The sequence below is a fragment of the Trachypithecus francoisi genome, unplaced genomic scaffold, assembly GCF_009764315.1.
Source record: "Trachypithecus francoisi isolate TF-2019V2 unplaced genomic scaffold, Tfra_2.0 Contig01065, whole genome shotgun sequence".
NCBI classification, from domain to species: domain Eukaryota; kingdom Metazoa; phylum Chordata; class Mammalia; order Primates; family Cercopithecidae; genus Trachypithecus; species Trachypithecus francoisi.
In genome coordinates this window covers 25,379-35,973 of record NW_022681109.1, presented here as the reverse complement: position 1 = coordinate 35,973, position 10,595 = coordinate 25,379, and the positions used below count along the sequence as shown (strand labels likewise).

At 40.9% G+C, this 10,595-nt stretch overlaps 1 long non-coding RNA gene across 1 annotated transcript; it reads left to right on the top strand.

The window, feature by feature from the left end:
- Positions 1–2,599: 2,599 nt before the first annotated feature.
- LOC117090647 lies at positions 2,600–8,405 on the top strand. Its single transcript, XR_004440079.1, has 3 exons — positions 2,600–2,912; positions 4,815–4,925; positions 7,617–8,405. It is a non-coding gene; the product is annotated as an uncharacterized LOC117090647 (long non-coding RNA).
- Positions 8,406–10,595: the final 2,190 nt, after the last annotated feature.

Below are 10,595 nucleotides of genomic sequence, written 5' to 3'. Positions count from 1 at the left end.
GTCCATTGTAGTATTCTAATGCCTTTGCATCCTCATAACTTAGTTCCCACTCATGAGCGAGAGCATACAATGTTTGGTTTTCCATTCTTACGTAACTTCAGTTAGAATAATAATCTCTGACCCCATCCAGGTTGCTGTGAATGCCATTATTTTTGTTTTTTTTTATGGCTGAATATATATCTATATATACCGGAATTACTTAATCTACTCATTGATGGACATTTGGACTGATAATATATTTTTGCAATTGTGAATTGTGCTGCTATAACCATGCATATCCAAGTATCCTTTTCATACAATGACTTCTTTTCCTCTGGGTAGATAACTAGTAATGGAATTGCTGGATTAAATGTTGGTTCTACTTTTAGTTCTTTTTTTTTTTTTTTTTTTTGAGACGGAGTCTCGCTCTGTCGCCCAAGCTGGAGTGCAGTGGCCGGATCTCAGCTCACTGCAAGCTCTGCCTCCCAGGTTCACGCCATTCTCCTGCCTCAGCCTCCCGAGTAGCTGGGACTACAGGCGCCCGCCACCTCGCCCGGCTAGTTTTTTGTACTTTTTAGTAGAGACGGGGTTTCACTGTGTTAGCCAGGATGGTCTCGATCTCCTGACCTTGTGATCCGCCCGCCTCGGCCTCCCAAAGTGCTGGGATTACAGGCTTGAGCCACCGCGCCCGGCCACTTTTAGTTCTTTAAGAAAGCTACACACTGTTTACCATAGTGGTTTTAGTAGTTTACATTCCCACCAGCAGTATAAAAATGTTCCCTTTTCACCACATGCCCACCAGTGTTTATTATTATTTGATGTTTTGATTATGGACATTTCTTGCAGGAATAAGGTGGCATGGCGTTGTTTTTTGTTTGTTTTTATTTTTGTTTTTGCTTTTGAGACGGAGTCTCTGTCACCAGGCTGGAGTGCAGTGCATGATCTTGGCTCACTGCAACTTCCGCCCCCAGGGTGCAAGTGATTCTCCTGCCTCAGCCTTCCAAGTAGCTGAAACTACAGGTGCCCACCACCACGCCCAACTAATTTTTGTACTTTTAGTAGAGATGGGTTTTCACCACTTTGACCAGGATGGCCTCGATCTCTTGACCTCATGATCCACCTGCCTTGGCCACCCAAAGTGGTGGGATTTCAGGCATAAGCTACCACACCCAGCCCAGCATTGTGGTTTCAACATTTCCCTGATCATGAGTGATGTTGAGCATTTTTTCATATGTTTGTTGGCCATTTTTTGTATCTTCTTTGAGAATTGTCCTTAGACCATTATTTGAATGCTTTGGTTTCCCCCTGCTAATTTGTCTGAGTCGTGGATTCTGGATATTAGTCCCTTGTCAGATGTATAGATTGTGAAGATTTTCTCGCATTCTGTGGGTTGTCTGTTTACTCTACTAATTGTTTCTTCTGCTGTGCAGAAACTTTTTGGTTTAATTCTCACCTGTTTATCTTCATTTTGTTGTTGCCGCACTTGCTTTTGAGTTCTTGGTCATGAAGTCTTTGCCTAAGCCAATGCCTAGAAGGGTTTTTCCAGTGTTATCTTCTAGAATTTTTATGGTTTCAGGTCTCAGGTTTAAGTTGATTTTTGTGTAAGGTAAGAGAGGAGGATCCAGTTTCATTTTTTGTCAGTGGCTTGCCAGTTATCGCAGCATATGTTGAATAGGGTGTCCTTTCCCCACTTTGTTTTTGTGTGCTTTGTCAAAGACCAGTTGGCTGTAAGTATTTGGATTTATTTCTGGGTTCTCTATTCTGTTCCATTGGTTTACATGCCTACTTTTATACCAGCACCATGCTGTTCTGCTGACTATGGCCTTGTAGTATAGATTTGAAGTTAGGTAACGTAATGCCCCCAGATTTGTTCTTTCTGCTTAGTCTTGCTTTGGCTATGCGGGCTCTTTATTGGGTCCATATGAATTTTTGAATTATCCTTTCTAGTTCTGTGAAGAATGATGGTGATATTTTGATGGGAATTGCTTTGAATTTGTAAATTGCTTTTGGCATTATGGTCATTTTTACAATATTGATTTTACCCATCCATGAGCATGAGCATGAGGTGTGTTTCCATTTGTTTGTGTCATCTGTGATTTCAGCTGTGTTTTTTAGTTTTCCTTGTACAGCTTTTTTACCTTCTGGTTAGTTATATTCCTGAGTATTTTATTTCTTTATTTGCAGCTATTGTAAAAAGGGTTGAATTCTTGATCTGATTCTCAGCTTGCGTGTTGTTGGTGTACATGTTGTTGGTGTATAGCAGAGGTACTTATTTGGGTACATTAATTTTGTATCTTGAAAATTTGTTGAAATTATCATTTTAGGAATTTTTTGGAGGAGTGTTTAGGGTTTTCCAGGTATACGATCATATCATCAGCAAACAGCAACAATTTGACTTCCTCTTTACCAATCTGGATGCCCTTTATTTCCCTTTATTTCTTTTACTTGTTTGATTGTTCTGGTTAAGACTGTCAGTGCTGTGTTGAATAGAAGTGGTGAGAGAGGGCATCCTTGTCTTGTTCCAGTTCTCAGAGGAAATGCTTTCAATTTTTCCCTGTTTAATATTAATGTTGGCTGTGGGTTTGCCATAGATGGCTTTTATTACCATAAGGTATGCCCCTTCTTTGCATATTTTGCTGAGGGTTCTATCATAAAGGGATGCTGGATTTTGTCAGATGCCTTTTGTGTGTCTACCAAGATGACCATGTGATTTTGCTTTTAATTCTCTTTATGTGGTGTGATATTTATTGACTTGCCTAACCAGAAGAGCTCATGTGTTCTCAGGAGCTACCAGGTGCCATGGCCCCTTTGGGACAACTTGAGGCTACATCCTGGGGAAGAAGAACGCTTTCTGTCCCTGGTGCTGACTGCTGAGGACAACTTCGATGTGACTTCTCCACAGCCCAGCTTCTTTGGGGCATTTTTCCTTCATGGTGAGTACAGAAGATTTCATTTTCTGGAGTGTCCTGTGTATTCCTTCTAGGTTCCCCCTCCTTTTCTTTTTTCTTTCTTACTATCTTAGTATTGATTTTACAGTAGTACTCATTCCTTAAGGGCTTTTGAGGTTGGAAAGTGTAGGAGGCTTTAGGGCTGTTTCTGAGAGAGACTCCCTGTGTAGATGGAGAGAGAGGAAGGCTCTGGCTGTGGGAGGAAGGGGAAGCCCGGCCCTGGTCAGGCCCCAGTTTGGCTGTCTTGCATCTAAGCCTTAGGTGGAAGGAAAGGATCCACCTTAACCTGCAGAGTTTGGTGATTTTATAATTGTTTTTGTTTTTTGTTTTGGAGATGGGGTCTGGCCCTATTGCCCAGGCTGGAGTGCCATGCAGATCTCAGCTCACTGCAAACCCCATTTTCTGGGCTGCAGGGATTCTCCAGCCATAGCCTCCACAGTAGCTGGGCCTGTGCCACCATGTCCAGCTATTTTTTAAAAAATATTTTTGGTAGAGACGGAGTGTTGCCATGTTGCCCAGGCTCATCTCGAACTCCTGAGCTCAAAGCAATCCTCCTGCCTCAGCTTCCCAAAGTGCTGGGATTATAGGCGTGAACCAGTGTGCTTGGTCTGCTGAATTTTTAAATCTCTGTCCCTGCTGTCAGGACATAGGGATCACTTTTCTCCACTCTGTGCAAGCACCTGCATAATTCTCTCCCTCTACTCATGGCCACCTGACCTGGGGAAGGGAGCTTGCATATGGTTTAATGTCCCCTTTGCAGAAATGTCTGATCAGGGTCTCTGCTCAGTTTTGGGTGGATCATTTGTTTTTTTCTTGCTACCTAGTACTGTTAATATATGGCATATTCTGCATAACAATCCTTTAGCCAATATGTGATTCATCAAAACCTTATCCCAGCCTTTCTCTTTGGGTTCATTGTTTCCTTTCTTTTGCAAAAATTTTTCACTTTGATTTAGCCATGCATTTTTTTTTTATCGCCACGCATGATGACTCATGCAAGTAATCCAAGCACTTTGGGAGGCCGAGATGGGCAGCTCATTTGAGCCAAAGAATTTGAGACCAGCCTAGGCAACATGGCAAAACTTTATCTCTATAAAAAAATTCAAAAAAGTAGCCAGGCGTGGTGGTGTGTGCCCTGTAGTTCCAGCTATTCAGGAGGAAGAGGTGGGAGGATCACTTGTGCTGGGGAGGTCAAGACTGCAGTGAGTCATGATCATGCCACTGCACTCCAGCCTGAGTGACAGAGTCCCTGTAGTTATCACTTGTATGATTCCCGCAAAATTTTTAACAATCTTTTTGAGACAGAGTCTTATTCTCTTACCCAGGCTGGAGTACAGTGGCATATCAGGGATTGTGAGTCCTCCAACTTAGTTTCTATTTGTCAGGATTCCTTAGACATTCAGGGCCGTTAGTGTTTCCATGTGAACATTAGCATTGTGTATTCACATTACATTTCTGTGCATAGTAAAGTATATAATTAAGAGAGTATGCTGGGACTGTTTTTCCTCTGGGACATTTTGATGCATGTATAGTTTTAGTAATGATCAAATCGGGGTACTTGGCATATCTGTTCCCTCATACAGGTATTACTGTTCTTTTGTGAGAACACTGAAATTGCTCCCTTCCAGGTTTTTTGAAAAATACAGTATTTTGTTAACCAGAAACACCAAGCTGTGGTATAGAGCACAAACAAGAATGTATTTGTCCCAACTAACTGCAACTTTGTTTCCATAACCAATCCTTCCATCTTCTCCTTCCCCTCTGCTTGGAAAACCACTACTGTACTTTCTACTTACTGAAGGCAAAGTTTTTTGGATTTGATACAAGTGAAATGAATCTGTCTTTATCTTTCTATGCCTGGTTTATTTTATGTAACATATTTTCCAGGTACATCCATACGGCTCCAAATGAAAATTACGTTATTTTGTTATGGATGAAGAGTATTGCGTTCTGCAGATATACTGCAGTTTCTTCATCCCTTCATCTGTGGATGGACAGGTAGGTTGATTCCATTGTATTCCATTGTGAATAGTGCTCCATGAAACATGGGAAGCCAGATAACTCCTTAAGGTACTGGTTTCCTTTGCTTTAAATGCATATACAGAGTGTAAGGAACATCCCAACCTTTTTTCACAGTATATACACTAATTTACATTGGCATGAATAGTGTATAAGAGTTTCCCTTTCTGTAAACCTACACTTGCTTTTACCTTCCAAAGTTTTTATTGCTTTTTTTGGATAATGTTCATTCTCAGTGGAGTTTAATGGTATCTGATATCAGAATGTGATTCTTTTTTTTTTTTTTTTTTTTGAGACGGAGTTTCGCTGTGTCGCCCAGGCTGGAGTGCAGCAGGCGCGATCTCGGCTCACTGCAAGCTCCGCCTCCCGGGTTCCCGCCATTCTCCCGCCTCAGCCTCCGAGTAGCTGGGACTACAGGCGCCCGCCACCTCGCCCGGCTAGTTTTTTGCATTTTTAGTAGAGATGGGGTTTCACCGTGTTAGCCAGGAGGGTCTCGATCTCCTGACCTCGTGATCCACCCGCCTCGGCCTCCCAAAGTGCTGGGATTACAGGCTTGAGCCACCGCGCCCGGCCTCAGAATGTGATTCTGACTTAGATGTTTGGAGTGACTAGTTATGTGGAGAATCTTTAGTTTCACCTGTGAATCAGTTTCATGTCCTGTGCAGAAGAGGTTGTGCAGGTCCTTCGCATATTTTTAGCTTGTGTATTTTTTTAATCTTTTCGCCACTTAGTAGCTATAGTGCTTGAATATGTTCAATAACAACCCCTTCCAAAATTATGATTTTCCTTAATTTTACCCCAATCATCCTTTCCGCCAAGGTAAGATGCTTTCTCTTTGGGTTCGTTGTTTTCTCTCCCATGCAGAAGCTCTAAAGTGTTTGTCTCACAGGTTTATATTTGCTTTTGTCAGCAGGAATTTCTGTGTCCCATCAGAGAAAAAAAAAGGGATCACAAAGTCATTGTGTTGTCTATAGATACTTTCCCCATGAGACCATGTGGAATCTGATTTTCTGTTCTTGCCTTAGTTTGCTTAGCATAGTTGCCTGGAGCTCCATCCTTGTTGCTGCCAAGGGCATGACTTTTTTTTTTTTTTTGACTGTGTAGGATGTTGTGGCATCTATGTATGACACTTTTAAAACATTGAATCAACTTAAGGGGAACATAGGTCGATTTTATTTTATATTTCCATGCGAATAGCACTTCCAGGAACTTACCCATGCCTGTGTCATTTTGAAAAAAGGATTTATGATTTATTTTTCTGTGTGTAGATACCCAGTTATGCAATTGCTCATTTGGATGGTGGTTCTAAGTTCTTTGAGGAGTTGCCAAACTACTTCTCATAGTGTGAGAACTAGTTTTTATTCCCACCAGGAGTGTAGCAGTGTTTGCTTTCCTCCTCTGCCTTGCCAGCATGTTAATGCTTGGACTTAGGACAAATGGTCATCCTGATCGACATGAGATGGTATCTCAGTGTGTGTGTGAGTTGCATTTCTCTGATGATGAGTGATGTTGAGGTTTTTTTCTTGTCTGTTAGTCACTTGTACATCTTCTTTTGACAACTGTGTGTTCATATTCTCTACTCATTGTTTGAATGGTTTGTTTTTCTATCTCTTGGTTTTTTTAAGGTCATGTTAAAGTTTGGCTTGTTAGATCTCGGTCAGAAGCATAGTTTGGGAATATTTTCTCCTGTCCTGTAGACTGTGTATTTACCATGCTTGTGATTTATTTTGCTGTCTGGCAGTGTTTCAGTTTCTTACGCCCAACTATCTATTGTGGCTTTTCTTGCTTGTTTTTTCTCTAAATGCTTTTCAAAGCCCGTATTAAGAAAGGTATGTCTTAGGGTTTCTTGTAGGACTTTTATAGTTTGAGGTCTTCTACTGAAATCTTTCATTCACTTTGGATTAGTTTTTGCATCTGATGAGAGTTAAGCCTCCAGTGTTACTCATCTGCATGTGGCTAGCCACCTACCCCAGTGCCCTTCATTGCATAGTGAGCCTTTTGTCCATCTGACCTTTGGTGTTTCAAAGGTCAAATGGTTGTAGGTGTGTCAGGTTACTTCAGGGTTCCCTATTCTGTGTAGGTGGAAGTGGGTCTGTAGCTCTTCCATGAAATTTGAAATCAGAGAGTGTGTTCCATCCAATGTAGTTTGGATCTCCCAGCCTGGCTTTGGAGTTTAAGGGCCTCTTGTGGTCCCATGGTAATTTTAGTATTGTTTCTCTATGTTGCTTTCAAAAAACACAATTAGCCCTGTCCTTAAGATGTACAACTAGATGGTAGAGTGGGACATTTGGGTCCATGCATGCATCACATATGCATCACATAGTGATGAAATCAGGGTATTTAGCATTGTTTTTTGCCTTGTAGAGTTTTCATGTCTTTGAGGAGAGTGAGAACCTTCCTTTCTGGTTTTCTTGAAAACTACCCTTTGGTAAAGTTTTCCCTAGTTATCCTGCTGAGGAATAGAACGTCAAGTTTCATTCCTCTTATGCAATGTGTCTTTGTACCTGTTTCCTTTGCCCACCCATGCCCAGCCTTCAGTTCCAACTCTGGCAAGCACTATGGCGCTTCATAGGTTTGTGTGAGATAGTTTCCTAGATTCCTCATGATTGAGGTGATGCGAGGTTTGTCTTTCTCTGCCTAGTGTGTTTCATTTACCATAATGTCCTCCAGGTTACATCATGTTGCCACAGATGACCTCATATCAGTACCCATGTCTGGCTGAAGAGTATCTGGTTGTGACTGGCTACTGCAGTTTCTGGGTCTCATTCTCTGCGGGTGGACAGGTAGGTTGATTCCTTATCTTGGCTATTGTGACTGGTGCCATAGTCAGCATGGGAAGGCAGATATGTCTTTCCTGTACTGATTTCATATGTTTCCAATAGGAGCACAGCTCAGTGAAATGGTAGTTGTATTTTTAGTTTTCTGAGGAACCTCCAAGTGGCCTCTGTAGCGTACATACTAATTTACCTTGTCAACAGTTGTGGATAAGACAGCTCTCCTCTCTGGAAATTTACAGCAGCATTTGTGATTTTCCTTCTTTTAAGATATATGAAGGTCTTTGTAATATTCATTCCACTGAGAGGGACGCGGTATCTGAGTCTTGTTCTGAATTTCATTTTTGCCGTGATTAGTGATATTAACCAGGTGTTAACAAGCATACTTGTTTTCAGTTTTATGTGTTCTTTGCAGAAAATCTCTGGTTTATAAGTTTGGGTTTGGTAATTAATCTCTCTTTTCTGGTGTTTTTTGCTAGTTAGTAACGTTACTTACACCTTTTCCAAAAAATGCCTCATCACCTGTGTTTTTCTCCAGATACTTCTTATCATCCTTTGTATGTTTCTTTCTTTTCATTCATTGTTTTCATTCTTTCTTGCCCATAAGCCGTATAGTCAGATGCAGTTTCAGGTGTGTGTAGTGTTCTGGTTTTCCGTTAACACTGGTGACAGATGAAGTAAAAGAAATTCACTAGCATATCAATCTGTTGTCAGAGAGTTTGGGTTGTTGGTTGGTTGTATTTTTTTCTGTCCTCTTTATTTTTTTGTTTTCCTCTTGGCAAACCATGAGCATAGATCCAAGTTGGCCCTGGTATCTGCACACTGTACGTTTTCTTGTTAGAGAGTGACTTTTTCAAGTTCTGGGTATAGGTCTTTCATTCATGTTGAATGAATTAGTGTGAATTTTGCACAATAAGGACCCTGTGTTGTTATTTTCCTGGGATATCCAGTTCCCCAAACGCTGTATTGGACAGACTCTCCCTTCCCAGGGTGACTTTCATGGTTCTTTTCAAACGTGCTCACTCTGTGTCCTGAAAGGAAAATATCTTGGTCCCCCAAAATCACTAAGGAAAAGCAGGCTGGAAATTGCTTAGGGCCAACCCGCCTCCCATTCTATTCAAAGTCACCCTTCTGGTCACTGAGATAGATGCATATCTGATTGCCTCCTTTGGAGAAGCTAACCAGAAATTCAAAATAATGTAATTATTTGTGTATCTCTTTTCCATGACCTTGGTGCTCCCTCTCTGCTTTCCGTCTTCCTGCCTTTGCTTAAAATTGTTCAGCTTTTCCAGACTGAACCTGTGTACTTCTTAATGTATATTGATTGATGTCTCATGTTTCCCTAAAATGTTTAAACCAGGCTGTGCCCTGACCACCTTGGTGGACACATGTTGTCAGGAGTTTCTGGGGCTTTGTCATGAGTGTGTCCTCAACCTTGGCAAAATAAACTATCTCAATTAACTGAGACCTGTTTCAGATTTTCTGAGTTCTCTTTTTGGTAACCACGGGGGTATTCTGAGTGGAGATGCCCTGACCTTTGACAAATATCCTAGTATTGTTTGGTACAAGCATGAGCCAACTTTATGGCTCGAACCAATAGAACAATTTTCTGAGGTCTGAGAGCATCCCCTCCAGAGAATCCCTGATATCCAAAAATTTGGTCAAGATCTAAAGTTTATTTTGCTGTACAACTCCTCAGTTTTTGGAATTTTACTTGCGTCCAATGAAAAGACAAGTTTTAGTACCTCCACGATGATGGAAGGCAGGTGACTCCTTCACGGAGTTTGAGCTCACTTCTTCCAAAAGGCAAATTCATTTTTGTTTGTTTGTTTTTTCCCTGCTTCTGGGATGGTAGAGAGCAGTCTACAGCCTGAGACCCATCACAAGGTAAGAAACTGGTTTTGGATTCTGTCTTGCAAATTGTGTTTGAAGAATAAAGTTAACATTTAACAACCAGCTGGTGTTAATTTCTGCTTACACTTAGAGTGCTCAGAAATCACATAATTTGTGTGATTATTTTCAGTTTAGCAGAATTTTGTCCTAGCTGAAATATGGTAATAAGATTAAAAGAGTTTCATTTAAAGAAGAACAATTGTGTAAAAGTCAGCTTAATTTAAAGGGTAACATCCAAGATATGTGTGTGTGTGTGTGTGTGTATGTGCGCATGTGTGCATGTGTGTGTATGAAAGGCCTTCATGGTTTTGGTTTTTTGGTTTGTTTTGCTCTCCTAAGACCTTGCCTTTTGTTTTCTTTTTTCTTTTTTTTCTCAGTTGACTGAATTCTGTTTTCACTTTTTTTTTTCTAAAATAGTTATTGCAACAGAGGGTACTCTTGGGTTTTTAAGGAAGAGTGTAATTTAATTTTATGTTTAATTTGGCTCAAAGAAAAATATTAGTGTCTCCGTCTAGCACCATCAGACTTCTTCTTACTGTACTTTATGATGTAAATTTTGCTATTTGATTTTCAACTGAATTGTTTCCTTTAATGTTCAAATTTAAGGCTATTTAGCTGCTAACTGTCTAGGGTTGTGAAACAGGTTATCAAGAATCTGAGAGTCTAAGATAAGGAAAAAAGGGGGGTCTTTAATTCTATAAAATGTACTGTAACAGCTCAGTGGGTTCACCTTGCCTGCTGCCTAGACGGAACCAAGTTATCAAGATAGAGGAATTGCAGCGGAGAAAGTAATTCATGCACAGCTGGCTGTGTGGCAGACCAAAGTTTATTACTCAAATCAGTCTCTCCAGGCATTCAGGGATCAGAGGGTTTTTGTTTTGTTTTTGTTGGTTTGTTTTTTGAGACGGAGTCTCACTCTGTCGACCAGGCTGGAGTACAGTGGTGAAATCTCTGCTCATGGCAACCTCCGCCTCCTGGGTTC